Raw genomic sequence first — 23,509 nt, 5'->3', positions numbered from 1 at the left:
GGATCTGGTGTTGTTGGGAAGGATGGCAATGGATTGTGTTTTTAAAGATGGCCGCCGTGCTGTTTCCCGTTCCGCCGCGATGACGCTATTTCCGGTTCCGCTTTTTACGGTGACCGCTAATTGCGGCCACCGCTGATTACGGTGGCCGCTAACTACGGTGGCCGCTGAGATGGGTGGCGGTAGTGCACCTTGCGCGGCCTACGATGCCGGTAGGGGCCCTTTCCGCCATGGCGTTATTTACATTACCGCCATGGCATAATGCTCGTGCGCGATGGGTCGGAATGTGGCGCTCTTTCCGCCATCGGTCCACGGCGTAAACGTTCATTACGCCATGGCGGTAATGTCGGCTACTTACCGTCAGGGTCGTAATGAGGCCCCATGGATTTTAACGCCTGCAAAAAGCAGGCGTTAAACTCACCATGGCGCAAAGGGACCTCGGAATCAGGCGTTAAGGGTCGGCGCCGTTTACGGCGCCGTTAACCCCTTAACACCTGCTCTGACTTTCTTTTCTCCATCGCATCCTTTGAAGGAAGAGCAGAGGCTGCATAGGATTCAGTGGCATCTCCTTTATAGACACAGGAGGGCACATGGAGATGTACATGTTTAGAATAACATTCTAATGTATGTTTAGAATTTTAACCTAAACGTGCCATGTACATCTCTCAACACAGTGGCAGGCAGCACAGTCCACCCAAGTACATCATTTTCACAGACAGCGGACTGTGTTGCCTGCCTCTGAGCAGGGGTGCGTCCCTCAGCTACATATTTCATTTTCATTTTCAAGATGCATAGAGCACAATAATGAGGCCTGCGGGCGTAGGAAGACTGGCCCACCGCCTCTCATTATTGTGCTATTAGTGTAGGTGCTTGACTGACTAGTCCTTCTGGTCTTTTCTCGCATTGGTGGTGTGCTGAGGGTGATAGCAGGCGAGGGGTAAGTGAAATATAAATGTATGTATGTATGTATGTAATGTGTTTCGATGTGTGTATGAAAGGGGGGTTGTCTGAGTGCGTGTGTATAAATGTGCCCATGTGTGTAAGTTTGTCTGAGTGCTGTGTGAATTTGTGGGTGAATGAGAGAGTTTATGTTGTATGTGAGTGAGGGCGTATGTGCTGTATGACTGTGTGTGAGTGAGAGCGTATGTGCTGTATGACTGTGTGTAGTTGCACTGCATGTGTGAATGGGCCTCCAATTTTATGGGGTAGGAGAGCTACTCTCGAGGTAGCATTTTACTGGGCATCAAGGGTATAGCAAACATGATACATTGGTGCAGCCTTTCTGGGCATGTTTTCTAACTATGGCATGGCATTTTATACTTGGCATCAAGGGTAAAGAAAGCATGATGCATGTTATGATGTTGCTAGACTGTTCTGCATTGGTGCAGTCATTCTAGTTATGTTTTATTGTTGTGGCATGACATTTGTTAGTGGTATGAAGGGTAAAGCCAGCCTCATGAGTGTTATGGTGTTGCTATACTGACCTTCATTGGGGCAGCCAGTCTGGTTATACTTTCTACAAGGCATTTATTACTGGTGAGAAGATAAAGCTAGTATAATGAGTGTTGTAATTTTGCTAGACTGTCCTACATTTATACTGCCAGTCTGGGTATGTTTTCTTACTGTGGCATGACATTTTCTATTTTTATTTTTATTTTTATTTAGCCGTGCAAGACAACTTTAAAAATAACACACATGCATATTTTTGCAATTACACAGTAAAGAACTAATTTCATCATCGAAATAAGTCTAAAATAACAACAATCTTCCTCCATAAAATTATCAAGTGATAAATTCATGCCTCCTGATTACCTCCGATAAACATAGTCCATAGGGCTTCTGCCGTTATTGACATGGATATTCCAGCGCCTCTTAATGCATACTGCTGTTGATACTGTAGGGCAGCACAGTAGGTCAATAGGTGCCTGGCAGTTTCCACGCATGATTCCCCACACAATCGACATTGCCTTCAGTCCCCTGAAACATTAGACCAGGCTCCCATGATTTCATTCGTCTTCACTACATTGAACTTTACTCTTAGATAATCCCACACCTGGAAATGTCCAAGAAAGTTCCTAGTGTACCTTGGTTTAATGTCTCTGACCATAATATATTCTGAGAAGTATGGCCATATGAACTATCAATTGCTTCCTGTTCTGGGTTAGCAGTCTGGTTTCTATATACTTTTTTTATTTGGTGACAAACCATCCCAGGGCTTGTTCCGACGCCATAACCAGCCATTTAGTTGCAATGGACGGATTTTAGTTATGTTAGTAACAGGTATAAAGTTAGCTTTGGTCCGCAAAGCTAAATGTAGTAAACCCAACAAAGTATTGTCTCTGGCATTTAGTATTTTCCAAAACAACATTAATCATCAGAGATGTAGGTTTACCATGATAGGTTTCACATTAAATTCCAAATACAACATTTCAGTTTATTTATAATTTATATAGCGCAAACCACTGACCCGGGGGGCTAAGGGCACTTAACAAACAGAACATAAACAGTTATCGTATAGACAGTTGTCGTTCGAGGGGGCAACCTTACTAGTCTCTTCATAATAGTGGGTTCTAATTTATTGATCTCCTTTGTGTGGGCCAGTGCCCAGATCTCAGCCACATATAAGATAACAGAGGAGATCTTTGCCCCATACAACTGCAACAAGGCATCGAGAAAGTAACCTCCACCCTTTTGTGCAAAGGAGGCAATTGATCCGACTACTTTTATCAATTTTAATTTTACATTTTCTAAATGCCTGGATCCCTGCAATTTTGTATCTGGGTGGATGACAAGATATTTAAAACCTGAGACCACTTCAACTGGTTCCCCCTCCATCGACCAACTGACCCTTTTCATCTTTTTTGGGGTTGGAGAAAAAATCATAATTTTTGTTTTCTCAGTGTTTATGACTAACGAATTACGGTTTGCATATTTTACCAGTTTATTACAATGAGGCCTGCAGCCCTCCTGGGGTGGAGTCCAGGTGGACGAGGTCGTCCGCCTAAACCAGCTATTGCAATGGTTTATCGCCCAGTGTTGTTGGAATGGACAGGTAGTCAGACAATTCCTCACCCAGATCGATAGATATACGTTAAACAGTATGGGTGCCAATGTGCAACCCTGTTTGATGCCTTTCGAGGTCCCTATCCAAGCAGAGGTCCTGCCAGTCTGGTCCAATCGAACCTTGACCCTGGTGCAGTCATGCAAGCTAATTATCATCTTTACTAGGCCCTGGGGTATGCCTCCAACTTGCAGTTTGTTGCATATCCTGGCTCTATCGACAGTGTCAAACGCAGCACTGAAGTCAATAGATGCTGCATAGACTATTGTCTTATGTATGGACCATGCCTGTTGTATGATGATAATCAGGGCCATGCTGTTAATGGAAGTGTCAGACCCCTTTGCAAAACCCGTTTGGTTTAGCCGAATAATATTTCACTCCGCCACCCACCCCTCGAGCTATGTCAATAGGACTTGAGCAAAAATCTTTGCTGTAACATCCAGCATCGCCAGAAGGCAATTTTGTGTCCTTGCCTTTTTTTAATATCAGAACAATAATGCCATCTCACCACGACGGAGGGATTATTTGTGTCTCGCCGATCCATTGGAATAGCCAATGCAGGGCATTTGCCCAAACGGCTGAATCCATCTTGATCGGGAAGCTCCAAATCCCTTCCAGCCCTGGCGCCCTTGAAGACATACTATTCATGATAATATTGAGAACATGATGTTTTTCGAGTATGTCCAGTTGGAATTATCTATACAATCCAATCCATTGCATGGCTCTCCGCCTCCAAATTGCTGCTTCACATAGATTTCCTAGGCCTTTTCTGTGACATCCTTAATGTCCCTAGTTCTTATTGGATTTCCATTAGCGATCTTCCAGAACAGGACGGGGTTATGTGATTGCAATGAATGGACTAGCAGTCGCCATTTGAACCATTCTTTAACAAGTTTGTGTCTTCTCAACCATTTTACAATGGCTTTTTAATAGCTTTCACCTCAGTGGTATATTGGATTGGTTCCAGCTGTTAGTTAGATAGAGCTTGATATTCACAAAGCAGCACTCTTTTTTTAGCCTTCATTTCCTTGTCGGATTTGTTCCGATGTGCTTTCCGGAGGACTATGCCTGTCATATCAAATGTTTTTCGCACAACTACAGAACAACCCTTTATACACTCCTTACATGCAGCAAAATTGCTTATAGCTGATGCCTCAGATACAACCGTTACGCTGTTTACTAGTGACCCCCAGGCTCTAGAGTCTGCGTCAAGGTTGGCCCGAGCTACAACAGAAGCACTCTCTAGGTTCCCAGCATTCCAGGAGATCCAACTTAGTGATACATTCACGTTCAATCGGCCCAACGGGATCGAAACTGCTGTCGTGATGTGTAAATCTAAGCTGGCCACTAAAAGATAATGATCACTTTCATTCCTTTCACATATGCAAATGTCAGTGATGAAGGGGGACAAGTTAGTTATGAACATATAGTCAATTATACTGCTTGTTTTATTCCCAATAAAAGTATATTTTGGCGGGATATCAGAAAGATACGAGCCATTGACCATGACAAAATTGTTGGCATACAATAGACCAGTCCAACTGGATCCCCTTTTGCAGGACAGGTTCCTAGTCTGCCAAACTGCAAGGGGCAATATGAGCAGCACAATTCACTCGTTTCATCTGGTTCTAGTTTAGGAATTCTTGCGTTAAAATCCCCACAAATAATAACGTTAGAGTCGTCTGCCACTTTGTCTATTACTTCCTCCACTGCGTTCAAGACTGACATATGACTCATTTTATAGGGTGGGTCATATATATTCACATTGTAGAGATCTTTATTTAAAGTGGGTGACTTAGATTGTGGGAAAAGAATTCTGCCAACAAGAATATCATTGGACTCAGACAGGACTTGCTCCAGGCCTTAAGGTTTCTTCACCCCCCAGTACCGGGCCCCATTGGGGCGACCTCTCAATTCTTGAGTGGCTACACTAGAAAGAGTGTGCCATCCGTCGATCACTAACAGTTCTGTTAACCAAGTTTCCTGGAGCACAAAAAAATGTAATCTGTCAATGTGGTCCAAGAGACTGTTCTGTTCAAATATGTCTTGAGTGGCCACCGTTATTCCAACTCAAGAGCAGATCACTGAATTCATGGTTAGGTTCGCGGCAGTGTAGATGCAGTATTCAAGAGTAAGCGAGATAGGTAAAGGACTATTTCCCATCTTAATTATGCTTACTTATCCGGCACACATTCCGTACCCCGACACACACACTGAATGGGCACACAATGCATGTTCCCGATCAAACGGCAACTACGAGGAGAAACGCATTGTACCATAGGAAGGTGGGCATTGTTGTAATGCGCTTCTCGTAGCCGGACAGACAATGGGCAATTTAAGATTATCAAACATAGGGCGATCTATGACTCTCAAACGTGGACACAATGTTGTTTCTCTCTTTTGGCTGACAGCTCCCACGTTATCATGCTTGTGATTACCAGCAGCAGTTAGATTGCGACGTATTTACATCTACATGTACGGTATCAAGTACCTTGGTAGAATGAGTGGCGTTCATCTTGTGAAACGCTTACAGTCTAACTGAAAGGTAAGCCTGTGGTTCCATTGCATGGTTTGTTTGGCTTAGAAGGATTTAAGAAGTGTACTCGCTCTCTTACTAGTTGAAGAGGGGAGAGGTACTGAGTAGTGTCATACATGTTGCCATTTCTGTAGTCATTTAGACAAGGTCCCATAGCTACTTAAAACTCACGCAGACGTTTCATACTAGATGCACAATATGGACTGTTAAGTTGGTACTACAAAGGAGTAGTGTTGAACCCAATTGGCAACAGGTGCCCCGAATGGAAGCATAAACTGTTTGCTCTACAATGATTAGAATAGGCTTACCAGGTGTGGTATTCTCCTCGATAAGCCTTTCATGTTACATTTCTGCAGATTACCTTCTATTTAATAGATGCTTCAACCGCACCGTGTGTTAAGACAATTGGAGTGTTGTCATAGTGAGTCCCCTATATGTTATTTAATTTCGTATAGTGGTAGATGTTTTTTCTGATCACAGCATTAATTATAGCTGTTTTGTACTGTCTCTTCAGTGTCGAACAGAACACTTGATATTAAGAATTTTTTGTTCTCCTTCTGGTGTTTACGTACAGAACCGCATAGGAAGAGTGTGCAGTCATTTCATATTACGTTGGACCCCTAAAGAAGTTATTAAGTAAATGTGGTGTAAAGTTATAAGAGTGAAACATGTTGGGTAAACATAGCCACTGTAATGTCTAACAGTGTTGTAAATCAATGAATTAAATTGGTGTAGGACCCCAGGAGAGGGATCTGTCACTGTTATAGTTATATCAGCATTGAATAACCCAGAATTAAAAGGGTTTTCTACTAAAAACCAACGTTTGATAGGTAACGTGAAAAAGACTTGCAAATGATAGTTTGTGACAACGTATTGACTTTTGCACCAATGTATTATTAGTTTTATGCTTGTTTTTGCATAGCACTAGTCACTTTGTTGGCATTATTTGATTGGATGTGTTTACAAAATTTCTTATGTGCTTTTAACCCCTTTTTTTGATGAATATGAATAAAATGTATAACTGTTTTGATAACATTTTGTATAAAGTGTTGTTTGAATCACAATTGATATAATTTAAATGAATTGTGGTGTACTGTTAGGTCTATCTATGATGTTCTAGGTCCCTAGAGACAATACATTGACTGTTGGGTTCCCTATTCTTTTTGTTTATCAGTGTTCTTGGGGAATGAACCCAATAGCTTAAATATTCCCTGTGTCTTTCTTTGGTATTTTTGTTAGCTTTGCGGCAAGCCACATTGCTCAACCATACTTGCAAGCCAGGCCCAATGAAATTCTTCCCCTGGCTCTCCAAAACACATTTGTCTATCTGAGCCACCAGTACAGTGTTGTTGAGCGCTTATCTTTGGTTGATCTTGGTGATTTATCAACAGCCCAGCTTGTGGTTTAGCATATGGTAAGGGACATCTCATACTGGCCCCCTGTATCCACACTGGTAATACAGTGGAGTCTAACAACAGAATGAAATAGCTCTTAATACCTAGATTGGTTAATATAAGAACTTTTAGCGTCACAGAAGACACTCTGAATTTGTAGAGCCTTTAATTTAACATGTTGTATCGGTGCCAGCAGCAGATTTTGGGTGGGGCTATTATTGTTCTGCTTTGTCTGAACTGAAGCATTGTTCATAATTCGGCCCTATGCCCCCATGTCAGGCTGTGTCGTAACCTCAAATAGCCCCTCGAGATTGTAGGTTGACTCTTCCATTGCCTTTCTATGCGCTGTTTTATTCTTATGTACGCCCATGTTATTATTGTGTTGTCTCTTTTTGTTCATCCAGTTACTGACCGTCGATTGTTTAGGCTTGCAGAATCCCTCTTGTGTGCTGCCTTGCTGGTAATTTACTTGGCTTGGTCCACCTCCTGTTTTATTCAGGAGCATTTTCCCGATTGTTGATGGTATCAATTCGGCACAGTTTGCCAAACAAGCATTCCCCTTTAGTGCATCCAAAGGGCTAGATTTCTGATATCCCTTATTGGTAGGAAGACGAGAATTTTGAGGTCCCACTGAATGTAGGTTCACCTTTGAGACCCAGCTTTTCTTTGTGGAGAGATGTTCATACGTAATTGCTTGTTAGGGAATTTCAGCCACGTTATCACATTTTACGTTTAATTGCTCAAGCAAAGTTTCCAGTATGTTAAACATAGTTGCTGAGTACCTGCTAGTGTTACTGTTATTGCTAACATTACTAGCTGTGCTAGTATTGCTCCCAATTGTGGTATCATTGCTCTCACTAATATAATTCGGTTCTTCGGCAGGTGTCTCCCCTGCCATGGCAGCTGATACGTCCTCTCGACCCTGCTGCAAGTTACTTCGTGTGGCACCTATTTCTCTACCGGCATGCTCTATAACTGTGACCGACACAAATGGTCCCCCCTCGGGTCCGCCATCGACCAGGTCAAGGGCATTTACAACCGGGGTTCCAACCGGGCTTAGCAATATGCTGGGTGGCGGTGTACTTTGCACCAGAGAGCTAGCTATTGTCAGAGAGATGTTTGTAGTCAAATCTACAAAAGTAGGGGTGACTAGAGCTCTTATCTCTGTTTCGATGGTTTTCAAGCCCAAGCATAGAACTCAGGCCATTAACTTACTGGTGAAATCCATGCAAGACGCGGAAACAGAATTAGAAACAGCATTGAGAGGGAGAGGTAATACCAGGGAAGATAATGAAGCAATGCTCAGGCTGCAACAGAAATGTGCTGGGCACTGGGAGAGATTGTGTAATCTCAACTATAAAAAGTACATATAGAGTGAGCATGCAGGAGGGGATAAACCAGAGAGGGCCCCGGCATGGTTATATAAGAGCGAGACCCCTAGACCCACAATCCGAACAATAACGAAGGATAATGGACGCATAGTGGACACCCAAGAAGGCGTTAATCAGGAATTTGTAGACTATTATCGACTCCTGTACGGAGATGAAGAGGGAAGTGATTGCAAGGAAATAAGAGAAACACTGGAAGACATTGGGCTGCCGCAAATTAGCGTAGAAGAGCGAGAGTTGCTGGATGCTCCGATTACTCTAAAGGTAGTGGTGCAACTACCCACCAGCAAGACTCCGGGGCCCGACGGACTCCCTAGCGAATTTTATAAAATGTACAAAAATTAGGTGCCACCCCCCCCGCTTTTAGGGATGCTAAATGAGGCCTACGAAGTGGGAAGGCTACCAGAGGCCCCTAAGAGAGGCGATTATCATACCACTCCCTAACCCCAATAAGCCTGGCAATGATTGCGGCTCATATAGACCGCTGTCAATGCTGAATCAGGATAGTAAAATGCTAACAGCGGTCCTGGCAAACAGAATGAGGAGGATCATTGATAAATTAATACACCCCGACCAGACCGGTTATGTCCCTAATAGGAATATATCCAACAATCTCAGACGACTCCACCGAGTCATTGAACACGCGAATGGGGATGCGGGCGAAATGGCAATAGTATCGCTGGACGCAATAAAGCCTTTGACTCAGTCAAATGGCCTTGGCTGATTGCGGCCCTGACCAATTATGGAATAGGACCAGGATATCTCAAATGGGCCAAACTATTATATAGTGCGCCGCCGGCCAGGGTCAAAATAGGAGCAGTGATATCAGATGTGGCAACTCAGTAGAGGTACTAGACAGGGATGCCTGTGGTGCCCCATGCTGTATATCTTAGCCCTAGATCCCCTGGCGATATACCTGAGGCAGCAGTATGACATAATAGGCATCACCATAAAAGGGGAACCGCACTTAATCTCCTTGTAAGCAGACGATGTGTTGTTGTATCTACGTTACCCTGAAGAAAACCTCCAGTATGTTCTGGAAGTGATGGAGCGATTTGCAAAGCTGTCTGGCATAGCTGTGAATCCTAAAAAATCTTGTATATTTCCACTGGGCAGATACAAAGGGATCCCGTTAGATCAATTACAATTACCTGTCTTACAGATACCATGGGAGGTCAGCACGTTTCGATATCTTGGGATAGACATATATCATACGGTGGAGGCAGAGCACCAACATAACACTGAGAAAGCGATCAAGAGTATTGAAAATAGTATGAAGTTCTGGGTAAAGCTCCCCTTGGCGATGACGGGACGAGGGGCAATGCTGAATGGTGGTCCTGCCAAGACTATTGCACTATTTTGGGAACATCCCATACCTGATACCAAGGCGATTCTTTGCCAGGATACATAGCATATGCAGGGAATTCCTCTGGCATGGGACGAGGAAAAGAGTGGCTCTTTGGAAGCTACAAAACTCACATGAGAAAGGGGGTATACAACTGCCAAACTATGAAGTCTACTATATAGCAAGTCAGCTACAATATGTAGCAAAATGGCTCTCTGAAGAACCAATCTCAGAGTCCAGGCTTTTTCGACTGGACTGTGCCCCATTCTTCTTAAAAGAAATGATGTGGTTGCCCAGATCGGATATGGGAGGGCGCCCAAGGATGATGATACTAGGGTGGGAGATATGGCGTAGGGCCTGTCAGGTAATGGAGAACCCATCTGTGTGTTCCCCGCAAGTGCCACTAGTTGCATTGGCGGGAAAAGAAAAGCAGTTACGGATGATGATCAGGAAGCACTGGGAACCGGTAGGGATAGCAACAATGGGAGACATGTGGCAAGAGGGGAAGATAAAATACTTTGAGATGCTGAGGGAGGAAACAGGGCTACATACGGGACAATATATTACATGCCATAGGGTGGTGCGGCGAATCAAAGAGACATGGTCCGAAGTAGTACTAGAAGACCAACCGGACACCTCCATAGATACAATATATGTCATAGCAGAAGGAGGACACGAGATATCTAGGATATATGAGCTGATGATGTCCAAAGTGGAGAAGGAAGTGGTACAACTGAGACAGGAATGGGAAGAGGAAGTGCGTGCCCCAGTGAGTGATGGGATGTAGGAACGAGCCCAAGGGTACCATAAGAAAGTTTCAAGGAATGCAAGGTTACAACAGATACAATTATATGTAACCCACAGGGCTTATATGACACCCCAGAGGATAGCCAAATTTAAAAATACAGGACGACAATCATGCCCCAAATGTGACGAAGAAAACGCCGGAATGGTGCACATGTTCTGGACATGTCCAGTAATTGAGAAGTAGCACATAGGTTGGAAGAAAAAGGGATTAAGATAATGGTGGAAACAGCATGGGCTTGCCTGATAGGGGGGTTTCCCAGACCACGTAAACTCAAGCATATAAGTAAACTAAAAGACTTGGCGGACGTACTTGCAAAGCGAAGAATCGCTATAGGATGGAAGGCATGCCATAGACCAAGAATAGAAGTATGGGAGAAGCAGTGGACACGGATGTAGTGATGTAAATTCAAAATGTTATTATATGCACTGCAAGTTTGGTGTGTGTTGTTTGTTGAAATAAAATTAATAAAAATTGTTTTAAAGAAAAATAACTATTTTGATCTTTGTTTTATGCTGAGGAGAAATGGTTGCTTCCTTCTCTGGATTTGTAAAAAAGCTCAGAAACTACCAATGAACAAATGTTTGTAAATTTATTTTATAATCTCTACTTCTGAGTTTTATGATTGATCAAGGGTGCATTAACCCAGTCAATGATACATTTCGGTTGAATGAATTTCAGTTTACATTATCAAAAAAAACAACAAAAAAAACCTTGATGTGGCAGATAATGCAGGACACATCATAGTAGAGGGATGCTTGGTTCAGACAGTCAGGGTTCAAGCTAGAGACGCAAGCAGCCCTATTAAACTTGCCAGTGGAGCCAAATGGGTTATTCAGGAAGGCCATAGAAGACGGCCTCAAAAGTGCCAACGAGGAGTATGACACTCTTAAGTCCCTTCGACAGTTGAGAAATAAACCCTATTCCCAATGGGACTCACCAAACTCTAGGAGATTTCGGGGTCAGGTGCGCAGTGTTCCTCAGGCTACTCTCATGGGGGACAGTCCTTGTCTTGGGGCCAGTCACAAGGCAAAGGCTCCTCGTCCAAGCAAAGAGGAAATAAAAGGGGCAGAGGAAGGGGCAGAACCTCACTTGGGAGTTGCTAGAGAAACCACCCTACCACCCACCAAGACAAAAGAAAATGACGGCAGAAGAACAAAGCATACTGCTGGTGGAAATAAAGGCGCTACTCGAGAAGGGCGCCATAGAGATTGTCTCGGCAAACGAGGCAAACAAGGGTATTTATTAAACGTACTTCCTTGTGCAAAGGAAAGACCTTACCATGCGCCCAGTATTAGATCTGCGCCCTGCGATCAAATAAGGCAAATCACAAAAGTTTTGGAAGACCACGGTCCAGGAGGTGATTCCACTCCTAAAACAGGGACACTACATGGTGACATTGGACATGAAAGATGCATACTTTCATATTTCAATGCACGGCACCAAGAGTATTCACAAAAGTGCTTGCCGTAGTGGCAGCACACCTGCGCAGAAAGTCCACCCCAGTATACTCTTATCTGGACGACTGGCTAATCACTGGGGAAACGCCTAAAATTTGCAAATTAAATCCGCAAAAGACAATAAACCCTTTCTTCAATCTGGGTTTCTCCATAAACAATAAGAAATCAAGTCTAGTCCCCAGCCAAATAAAACAGTTTCTAGAGGCTATCCTAAACACAAGAGAGGAGCTGGCTTCCCCCTCAAAGGAGAGAGTACAGAACATGCTGTTGCAGGTACCTCATTACAAGGTCGGTTGCCAGATAACTATGTGCAAAGCAATGTGCCTGCTCGGGATGATGACTTCTTGCATTTACAGGAATGGCTAGCGAAACAGTGGTCTCAGGAAAGTGGACAGTGGGACGATCTAGTGGTTGTTTCGCTAACCCTGGTTCAGGCTGGCTCTTCGCTAGTAGTCCAAGGACAACCTGTTGAAAGGAAAAGCTTTTTGTGCTCCACCAGTGTTGTTTTGTTCATGTGCTTTGTAGACATCATGGTTGTGTGTGCTTAATAACTTGAAATCAAAATTGAAGAATTCATAAATCACTTCCCTGTGCAGTTTTATCACTAAAACAGCAAGCATTAGAACACACACAAACACCCACATAATGCTTTTACTCTTGTATTCATGTATATTTATTTTCTTTTAGCGTTAATATATGAACCTAAAGATATACTCACAGTAGTGCTGTAAGGATTGGCGAGCCAGTAGACAGGGTGGTGTTATCCGAACTGCTATATACTCATTAACTGAAAAGGGAAAAATAAACTCTATCAGAAGCCTATGGCTTCTAAGGGCAGTTAACTAAAGCATGGGGGTAAACACATGTAAAACCATTGTGGTCCACTGGTTGGATTCCTCTATTCCATCCACTGATGCACATGTGGGTTCACTTATCCCCGCCAGGGAACTGAACAGAGGAGCAAAGGTTTTTAAATACACTTTGTCCAGTTCTGCCACAAACATATACCACATAAGTGTTTCTTCATGCTCGAGAGAATAGTTAGAAGGTAACCTAACAAAAACATATAATATACGGCATAAAATAAGCTGTTTCGCATCGCAGTTTGCGATACAATACCACAGAATGGCGTTTCATGTAATTAATGTTATGGCACAAACTGCAATATGATTTGTTGTACAAGGGCAGCACCTGCTTATTAGGGCGCCTGTGCTGGGCTGCAGTACTATTGACAGCATGATGCTCAGAGCACGAAGGTGAGGCAGAGTCTCCTGGACTGGGCTGAAACATTGTACCAATTAATGTGCCCAGCCCGCGCCTCCACCAAGTGGAACACATGTGCAAAGCAGAGAAATAGCAGACAGAGTTAGTGCACGTGCTGTCTTGTCTTTATGGATCCGGTAAGTAAGAGGGAAAAAGAATTGTGTTTGAGGGGCACCAGTGCTGACATTGTTCTTATCTAATCGCTGCTGCGGACGAGGGAGCAATACCTCTGTTATGTTTGTGCATTCCTCATGCTGGGGTTGGGATGGGCATGTATTTAACAGATGCTTTGCTGCTAGACTGTGTTCTCAAATCTGCATGCAAAGATTGAACAATAGCCTCTAAGGGCAGGCTGTCTGGTGAAATGCCTCCTGATGCTGAACATTTAACAGGACAGATACAATACAAACACAGCTGGTGGGTAGGTCTGTTGTGTGTTTATACAAGACTGAGACCTTGCTGCAACATTGTTACAAATAAAGACTATCATTCTAGTAAAAGGTTGACTAGAGTGATATTGTTTATTTGTAATAATGTTAAGACTATTTGGTGTCCCTGAAAGCATATATAGTAACATACTAGAGTGATATTGTTTATTTGTAATAATGTTAAGACTATTTGGTGTCACTGAAACCATATATACATGATTCTAGTTATCTAATACCATTCCAAGTTGACTCTTGTTGTGGGTAGCAATAATGATTCACTTTACAAGTATAGGCACATGATCAAAGAGAAGCACGTAACACTAGTTTTAGGTTGTATATATGTGTGGGGAGCACAGTTAACGATTTATAATTCAGCTTGCGGAAGTCGCATGGCTATTAACAATCTTGGTGGCTATTTTATCATGCCGCCATAAACTGGTTGTGATTACAGACCGGTTTGCATGTATTTTACCCAGATATTCTGAATAAAATGTATTTTTATGGCACCTTACACTTACGAGTGCCAAGGTGTTTTTTAGGGTCTTGCCTGCTGGCACGGTTCATCTTAGTGTCGGTGATATATATATATATATATATATACATATATATATATATATATATATATGTATATATATATATATATATATATATATATATATATATATATGTGTGTCCTGAAGGAAGGCAGTGAAAATATTAAATAGAGCTCGGTGCAATGAAGATTGCTGTAGCTCTCTACATCCTGCAACCCATAAACTCCACTGAAGATCTCCTTTAACCACCCATTATTATTATAAGAAGCAAGTGAACCAGTTCAGGGTGAAGTTAAAGTAGGATCATGTGGTCAACTGTGTCTAAGGCGGGGACAGATCCAGAAAAACCACAAGGGTATCCTGACTTCTCCCATGAGGTTCTTATTGCACAGCTTAGTCATTTTCATCTCCATCTCCATGCTGTGCTTGTGATAAAATCTAGTCAGAACAGGTATAGGATTTTCCCATTGCTCCAGATAGTTTTGAGGTTCTAGACAGGCCCATTCTCTGGGATTTTGGGAAATGCACGGATCTCGGTTATTGGTCTCAAATTAGAGTCCCTTAAATTCTCAAGAGTTGGGAGGGACTAAGGGGGCTTATCCTGGCCATGTACATAAAGCAGATATAAGAGTTACAAATTGTGTAATTTACAAGGCCACCCAATGACTCAGCAACGTGCGTGGCTAATTGCTGTAGCAGTGGGCTTGCAGTTTGTTACAAGGGAGTAACATCTTCGTTTGTTGGTTTGGACAACTCATATAACTACTCATAGGGTATGGTCACCTTCATTTGTTCACAACATACTTTATTATTTCAGTGACACAGCACCTTTTGCATCTGAGGGCCATGTTTCAGAAGCAATTACATTCATCACTCCTCATAATTGCTTCTCTTATGATTTACACTTTCCAAACAAAAATCCATCCGGCCTAATGGAGTGGTCTAGTGATGGGATGGGCTTCTTGCTCATTAGTTCTGGGGATATGCTTCTCTTAGTTCCATATAATTTTCTTTTCTCTCTGATCTTTTTGCCACAAAAGGCTCCCTTCACATTGAGGGCCTGATTCATGGAACGTTTTCCTATGGGATTGCACCATTATAAAACACTTTCATGAATCAGGTCCTGAAACTCTATAGATAGTTATCTTCTCCCTCATAAATCTTCATTCAGCATTTTATTGTCTCTAGTGTCTACCAAGGTGCATGTTGAGGTTGGTCAAGAAATGGTAGTGGGTGATTTTGTCAGTGACATCAAGAATCTTTTCTGAGAAATGTTTCAACTTGATATGTGATCAAGAGATAAATCGTGTTCCATGTTTCTTGCATAAAGTGCCCATCGTAGGTCTCCATCATCAGGTGTGATTTACATAAGCAATGCCAACATTTGAAATGTAAAAGCAATCTGCACGCTGAACAATAAACTACATTTGTATGCCAGAAAAACACAAACATCTTCTCTCCCACTCTGAGGCATCTGTCATTGTCAGGAGGCCATGATAATGCATTATAGATACCACCTACTAATGCATACCAAATCATCTATCATTAGTAACTATGTGGACTAATCTGAACCTATCTGTTTTAACCATGCTGACCTTTCATTATCCGTGATGAAGATTTTCCTTGTGGAACATAGCTGAAAGACAACAATTGCGGACAACTTCTGCATTTTCTGTCCAAGATCATGGCAATTGAATGGTCTTCATATCAGTGTTGATACCACCTCATCACTGCATATCTGAACAGGTCTAATGACTGTTTTTCTTCTAATTTCCAACAGGAATACAGTGAACTTTTCTGCTTAAGTAATTGTTTCAGGCAGCCCTCCTTTGACTTGTGTGTGTACGTCACTATGTAGCAAATAGTACTAGTGTATAACTACATCTTATCTTTTTCATTACTGTATTTAATTGCGCACAGCTTATCTTTTTTCTTGTCCTTTTCCTACTTTAATATGTGTCACATTGTTTATATTAAAACAGAGTCACCCATTCAAGGAGATGTCACATTTAACACAATCTCAAGGACAACCAATGCGTGTTGCTTTGATCTGCTGCACAGTGTTTGGTGTGGCACATCTTGTCCAGCTGCTGCAGTGTGTAACATGGAGAGCTCTGCAAATTCAAAGATGATTGCTCTTCAAATCCGAGAATGAGAATGACCTCGACACAGTTCCCATCCCTGCATGGGCACCATCATAAAGCAACTCAAGGCATCTCTTTCAGAGGTTCTGCTGACCTTCTGGAGAAAGAATTTGCAACAACGCTTTATGCAAGTGATGAACAGTTTGCTTTTCCTTGTGAACACAAACAGAATAAGCGTTCACTGACGAGACACATTGGTGTTGCGCCAATTGGCCCGTAATGCTGAGTAACAAAACAAGGAGCGTCTACAAAATGACTATACATAAAACTGGATGGACAATTTTGAAACTTGGGAGATATGACATTGTTTCATGAATGTTTTATTTTGTTCAAGTTAAAATGCTCTTAAAAATCATTTGACGTATGTATTTTATACAAAAAATGAAAAAAGTGCCTTATGTTCGTTATTACATAATACTCCATTGTCCTAAATGTTCGAATACAGCATATTTTCCTAATTGTTTCCACCCCTTGTCCCTCATTTTGTTCAGAAAAGTTGGAAAATGTTACAATGCCTATTATTAGATCACATGTTAATATTAGCATCTGTTTTGTACCTTCGTTTTTTCACTATGTAGAAATGAATCATTGAACAATAATTTATTCATAAAGATATGACATTATAGACATCATTTTTGTGCTATCACACAAAGGCCACGTGTGCGCACATATCAGTATTAATGGCAGTTTAAGTAGATGGTGTGAATTTTTTGTCACATTTTATGGACATAGTAGATGTACTGGCATTAAATCCGCCGATCTAACACTCTCTCCCACTCTTTCTCTCACTCTTCATTTGTGTTCTCTCTCTCTGTCACTCTCGCTCTCAGTGAGAGTCACTCCAGCTTTTGTTGAGAGTTGCTAAACCAGAGAAAAATACAGATGTGGGGGAGGGAGGGTCCTGTGTTTCTTTGCAACATCAGCTATTAAAAAAACAAGAAAGAAACATGATTTGTGCCATCCTATTAGACTGGCTGTTTTTAAATTGTGTAGAATGTTTATTTCTAATGATCACTTCCAGTACATATTGTAGTCATAATAAGAATGTTCACTCTTGTCTTAGTGAGAAAAGGAAATTATCTAAACCTAGAACAACCATATACATTATTTTCTGATAGTTCATTATTTCAAGATGGACAGCGGGTACCACTGCTATTTTTCAAATACCCTTCTGGGAAGGGGAAGGGAACAAATTACACCAATGTGCGATCCGTTATACTTTGCGTAAACCCAAAGTGCATTTAGGACACATAGAAATGACCAAACAGCTTAATATTTGACAAATATCTCATTAAACAGATGTATGCTTAAACCACTAAGTAAAAGATGCTTGGTGCTCATTTCATTTTGCACAAGACACACCCTACCATTAAAATGTTTGATCCTTTGAAGAATATACAGTGATTCAGACAGCTTCAAGGTTTGGTTGTGTGCATGAAATGGTTGCAACAGAAGTAGACTGAAAGGCCATCTGAAAATCATTTTAGCCAGTTATCTGAATATGAATTACTGTGCACATGCTCAGTTCCAAAAGCACAGACATCCTAAGAGACTTACATAATACAGATAGACCTGGGCCTGCAAGAGAATGCATGTTTGTTTCCCAAGTAGAAGATTTCAAGTTTCACTTCGGCTTCTTGTGGAAAGGCTGAACTGGAAATATCTAGGGGTGAAGCTTCTGTCACATCATTAGTTGCTCCATCCTGTGGAGTGTTGTTAGGGATGATGAGGCATCAGAGTATTGATAGTGATATTTTATTTATATCGCGCTCGTACACAAGTGTTTCAGAGCGCAAAAAGTAGGCTGCCAGTAGTGGGAATTGCTGCGCTGATTGCGTGAATCAGTGGGAGACGAGAAGAAAAAAAAAAAAAACAGATCGCTGTTTAATGACTTTGTCACATTGCAAATTCTACAATGGAAAAGGTGTCCAGCTTTGCACCAGTACTAACTCCATCCAATGTGAAAATGGTCAAATGTGAGGACTAGATTTGTGCGCTGTGCCAGACTGGCACACTTTTATATGATCCAACTGAGCTTAAGCAGGCTCTAATGTGACACATCGTTTTACCTCTCTTCAGAAAGATTTTGCTTTGTCTATTAAGAAAGAAAGGTCAAGTGTATCCCTCACCAGAGCTCAGGCCCTGATGACTCTTAAATGTGTGCTGGCTGTCTGTCCAACACTGCTGTTCAGCAACGCTTTTGCAGAGCACAGAAACATCCAGTTCTTGGAAACCAAATGATCATTCACTCTGCAAACTATTGTTTTGGTGTACCTTATCACCGCCAATAAATGTGGCCATTACCAAAAGCCTGTGACATGATACTTGGTCTAATGCCAAACATGTGCTTACAATTGATGTTTGCAAATGTCTCGCTTATGCAAACAACCCTTTCTTTCCAGCTTGTTGACCAGTTGCGTGGTAGTGAAGAGAGTGTATATATATATCCTAAGGCTATAACCCTTTTCCTTCCTGTAAAAGAAACTTACAAGAGTCGATTTTTATAGAATTACTACGAATAAGAAACAATAATGAACATTTATCAAGAACTACCCTGATTTCCCAAATGCAAGATTAGTCATAAACATAATTAGAACCAAACATAACCAAACTAAAATCGAAGGAGATATCCTCTCGACACTAAAATGTAAACTCGTGAATCACTTTTGCATGAAAATGGCGGAACATATTTCCCTGGCTGAACCTTTACCATCATCCTTTTGTTGATTAGACATGTTGCTGCACTGAACTTTAGACTCTGAACATTGTGTCAAAGATGTTTTTTAACCAGGTTACCTGTGACTTCTTTAAATAGGTTACCCATAGTGAATCGGCTACAATTTCAGACGGTGTCGTGGTGAGGAGTATTTTTCAATGGGTGACCTTACTTGCAGCTTGATGAAAATAACAGCGGTTGGAATGCTGTTTTAACATCCAATGATACACTAAATGTCATAATTCCTTTCCTGTTCATGAGATAATGTTTTTCTGCACTATGCATCTCAGTTTGACTGCTGGGTGTCTTTGTTCAGAACATTTACGCATCAATTTATTTGTATCGGGCAAAGATTCTCGACCATCTCCATGGAAATATTGCCATTTATGTAGCCTATCAAAATAGGCTGATGTTTGGATAATACGGTGGTTAACATGGTGGATAACTAACTTCAGTGTCTATGATGAAATCCCCCAAGACCTGATGTAGTGTGATTGATGGCTTTCAGGTCCATAAGGAATACAAACAGCGAATCCCTCTTTAACTTCCTATATTTTGATGTGCCGAGAAACTACAAAGTATGTGTTGCTCTTGCAACCAGAATATGAGTCTATTCAGCAAAGGATACCCAGTTTACTATGGTTTCCATAAGGTCTACAGGATTTTTTTTGGACATTTTATTTTAATTTATAACATTTAAAACAAAGGTATAAACCTTCAATCACAAGATATACAAAGCATGACAGAACCATACATATGTACATTAAAAACAAGATATCCCCAACTCACCCACCCCAGGATTCACACCACATGTATTTAATCAGTACAATTCAAGGAATGTCCCCCAGATTTTTTCAAATAAAGTCATTTTTTTATCTCTTCGAAGTATAACTCTTTCCATTTATGCCAAATTATGCATTTCCTCAATCCATACATATATGGTAACAGGATTCGCTGTCTTCCAACCTCTAAGTATTATCTTTTTTCCAATCATTGCTCCTCTAATAATCATTTTTTTCTTTCTTACATGTAGGTATGTTCTCCAACCACATATCACTACCCAATACTAAGGTGTTAAAATCAAAAGGAATTAGTTCCTTAAGGACATTTTCACAAACTCTACCGTATTCAAACCAAAAACCTCTCACTCTGGCGCAATTCCATAGCATATGTTCCAATGTACCAATATCATGTACACATGCCCAACAATCTGAATTGTCTGCCATACCTCTTCTTTCCAACTTTTCCGGTGTCCAGTAGACCCTGTTCATGATCTTAATTTGGCCTGATCTCTTATTCAAGCTCAAAGAACATAATCTTTTGTTCGCACACATACGTGACCAATGAACTTCATCAATGTCGCTCCCAATACTCCTACTCCATTCGTCTCTCAACAAATCATTACTTCTATACTCCCCCACAATCAAGCCATATACTCGATTTACCAATCTAAACTCACCCACTTTTGATTTTTGCCAAAACAATTCCACATTAAGTTTCATTTCTAGGTCGATCTTACCAACCGCTTTCTTTATTTTACGATAATCAGCCAAGCAGAAATTAGGAATATTAAATCTTGATTGAAAAGCTCTGGCACTCATCCATTTTCCATTTTCAAAAAGGTCCCCTAACCAATGCACACCTGCTAGGAAAAAACAAAGTCTTTCCCTCTAACAATACTTGCATTCAACCATATAGAGGCATTAGGATCTCTTAAATTCATCTATTCCCAAATAGTTATTCAAACCTTTCCAGGAATAATATAAACTTCTTGTCAAGAGATCAGTCATTCCATACTGACTTGGTAAAGTTGTCAACAGAGCTTTAGGCAACAGGGGACCAGCATGACTAGATTCAGCACAAACCCATTCACTTGGATTTGGTTTTGCAAACTCAATCAAGGTTTGTGTCATACGGGCCAAATGGTATGCTTTATAATTAGGTACCCCCAAACCTCCCTTCTCCAAGGGCAGCTGTAGTTTACTTAATTTTAAACGTGGTGGTTTCTGATCCCAAAACAATGTGTGTGTTATTCTATCCAGTTCCAACCAATATTTCCTTTTAATATCCAGTGGGATCATACCTAGCATATAATTTATCTTTGGTGTAGACACCATTTTCAATGCATTGACCTTCCCCCACAGGGACAAGTTTAGCATCTTCCATCTCTCTATGTCCATTTTGTATGTACTGCAGACCATATTCATATTTACAGTAACAAAATCAGTGATATTTGGCAAAATCCAAACTCCTAGATATAACAATTTTTCTGCACACCACTTGAAGCCCCACTGCATTACATAAGTCTTATCACAAATCGGTACCAAGGGTAAGACCTCGGATTTAGCCCAATTTATCTTATAACCAGAGTATGAATACAAGGATGTCAAGATAAGCATCAGAAAGGGCAATGACTGCCTCAGATTCTTAAGAACTAATAACAAATCATCGGCATACAGCCATATTTTCTGTTGCATGCCCCAACAGCTGACCCCCTGAAGACCTTCCTCAGCCCTCAATGCAATAGCTAACGGTTCTATTCCAATTACAAACAACAAGGGGGACAAGAGGCATCCCTGTCTCGTCCCCCGTTCAAGTTCAAATGATTCTGATCTTAACCCATTGGTGTTTACATCAGCCGTGGGTTTGGAATAGATCAATTTAACCCAAGATAGGTATTAAGTGCCAAACCCCATTTTCTCAAGAACCGTAAACATAAATTGCCAATTCACTCTGTCAAAGTCCTTCTCTGCGTCTAATGATAAAATTTCAGAATCGTCAGTTGAATCCGTCGCCATAGATATGGTATGCAGCAGCTTCCTCATATTACTGGAAGTTCTCCTTTCTTTAACAAAACCAGATTGATCTTGATGTATAAATTTCAGCTGCAGATCTTCCATTCTCATCGCTAGTATTTTTGCCAAAATGTTATTGTCCACATTTATTAGGCAAATTGGTATGTAGCTTGAGGCCATATCATACGTGCCTTTTTCTAAAAACACTGAGATCATAGCATGCCTAGTGGTCGGTGGGAGCAAACCACTAGATATGGAAGATTTGAACATATTCAACAAAAGAGTCAATGCTGAATTTGGTAGCCATTTGTAGAATTCTACCGGCAGCCCATCTAGTCCAGGTGATTTACCAGTATTAAGTTTACCAATTGCTTCTTTCACCTCATCTATAGTCATATCATTCTCCGGATTATTTGATTCTTCCTGAGAAATCTTTGAGAGCTGTAACCCATTCAGAAAACCACATCAGATGTATTTATATGAGATTCATTTTTATACAGATCTGTGTGAAAGGACTTGAAAACTTTATTAATTTCTGTAGGCTTGAAAGTAATTTGTCCATCCATCCCCTTGATACAAGTAATTGTATGTCCCGATTCACTTTTCCGTAGTCTAAAAGCCAGCCACTGATCACATTTATCTCCTTTTTCAAAATATGCGCATTTCTGATGAAAATATTTCTTATTTACTTGATCAGAAAGTATATTTCTCAACTCCAATCTCAGTTTCTTTAGTTCTTGGATTAAAACCGCATTTGCTGGATTAATCACTAAATTCCTAGCTATATCTTTAATTTTCAATTCCAACTGCAAATGCCTCTCATCAGATTTTTTCTTCAAACCGCTTGTCAAACTGATAAGCATACCTCTTAATGCACATTTGAAAGCTTCCCACACCACCTCTAGTCTAACTTCTCCTGTGCAGTTTTCTTTCACAAAGTAATCAATTTCTGTGGAAAGTGTATCCATCTCCTTCTTATTATCCAACACCCAGGTGTTTAATCTCCAAGTATATTGTTTTTTTAAATTAAAATCCAATTTCATATCCATTGCAACATGGGCATGATCTGTCAATACAATGTTTCCTATTTTGGTTGTCAAATAGTTCTCAGATACTTTCCCAGACGTCAGAAGCATATCTAGCCTAGAATGGGTTGCATGTGCACCAGAATGGAATCTAAATTCCTTGGATGTAGGATTCTCTATCCTCCAACCATCTTTTAGATTATGCTCTTCCAGTAGATCCTTCAGTTCTCTATAATGCATGCCACTATTCCTGATACATCTCAAACTAATCTTATCCATACTTAAGTCCAAAACTGTATTGAAATCACCGCCCAGAATTATATTTCTTCACCCTAGATTTGGTAAAATTTGGGCAACTCTTCTGAAAAAGTACCGTCATCAACTGTATGCGCATATATATTACAAAAAACTATTTCAGTTCCTCGGATATTAGTTAGAATCGCTACAACCCTGCCCTCTCCATCTTCAACCTCTTTCAATGCTTTGATTGGGGCATTCTTCCTAATCAAATTTGCTACTCCGAGGGCCACCAGGGGGCGCACAGGCAATGGCTGCCTGAGTGCGGAGCTCCCGCTGTGGCTGGGCTTTGGCAAGGGATTGAGCCCCCCCCAGCCCCCCT

General features: G+C 41.1%; 1 protein-coding gene across 1 annotated transcript in view; it reads left to right on the top strand.

Annotated features, from left to right (window-relative positions):
• The window catches only part of RFTN2 (raftlin family member 2), a 483,996-nt gene extending 466,871 nt beyond the window's left edge, over positions 1–17,125 (top strand). Inside the window, exon 10 of the mRNA XM_069615738.1 lies at positions 16,193–17,125. The gene's annotated coding sequence lies outside the window, so the exon portion shown is untranslated. The remainder of the gene's footprint in view (positions 1–16,192) is intronic.
• Positions 17,126–23,509: the final 6,384 nt, after the last annotated feature.

Source organism: Ambystoma mexicanum, chromosome 9, assembly GCF_040938575.1.
Source record: "Ambystoma mexicanum isolate Mex_15411 chromosome 9, UKY_AmexF1_1, whole genome shotgun sequence".
Taxonomy (NCBI): Eukaryota; Metazoa; Chordata; class Amphibia; order Caudata; family Ambystomatidae; genus Ambystoma; species Ambystoma mexicanum.
Note: the sequence above shows the minus strand (reverse complement) of the source record. Positions and strands in the feature narration are given on the sequence as shown.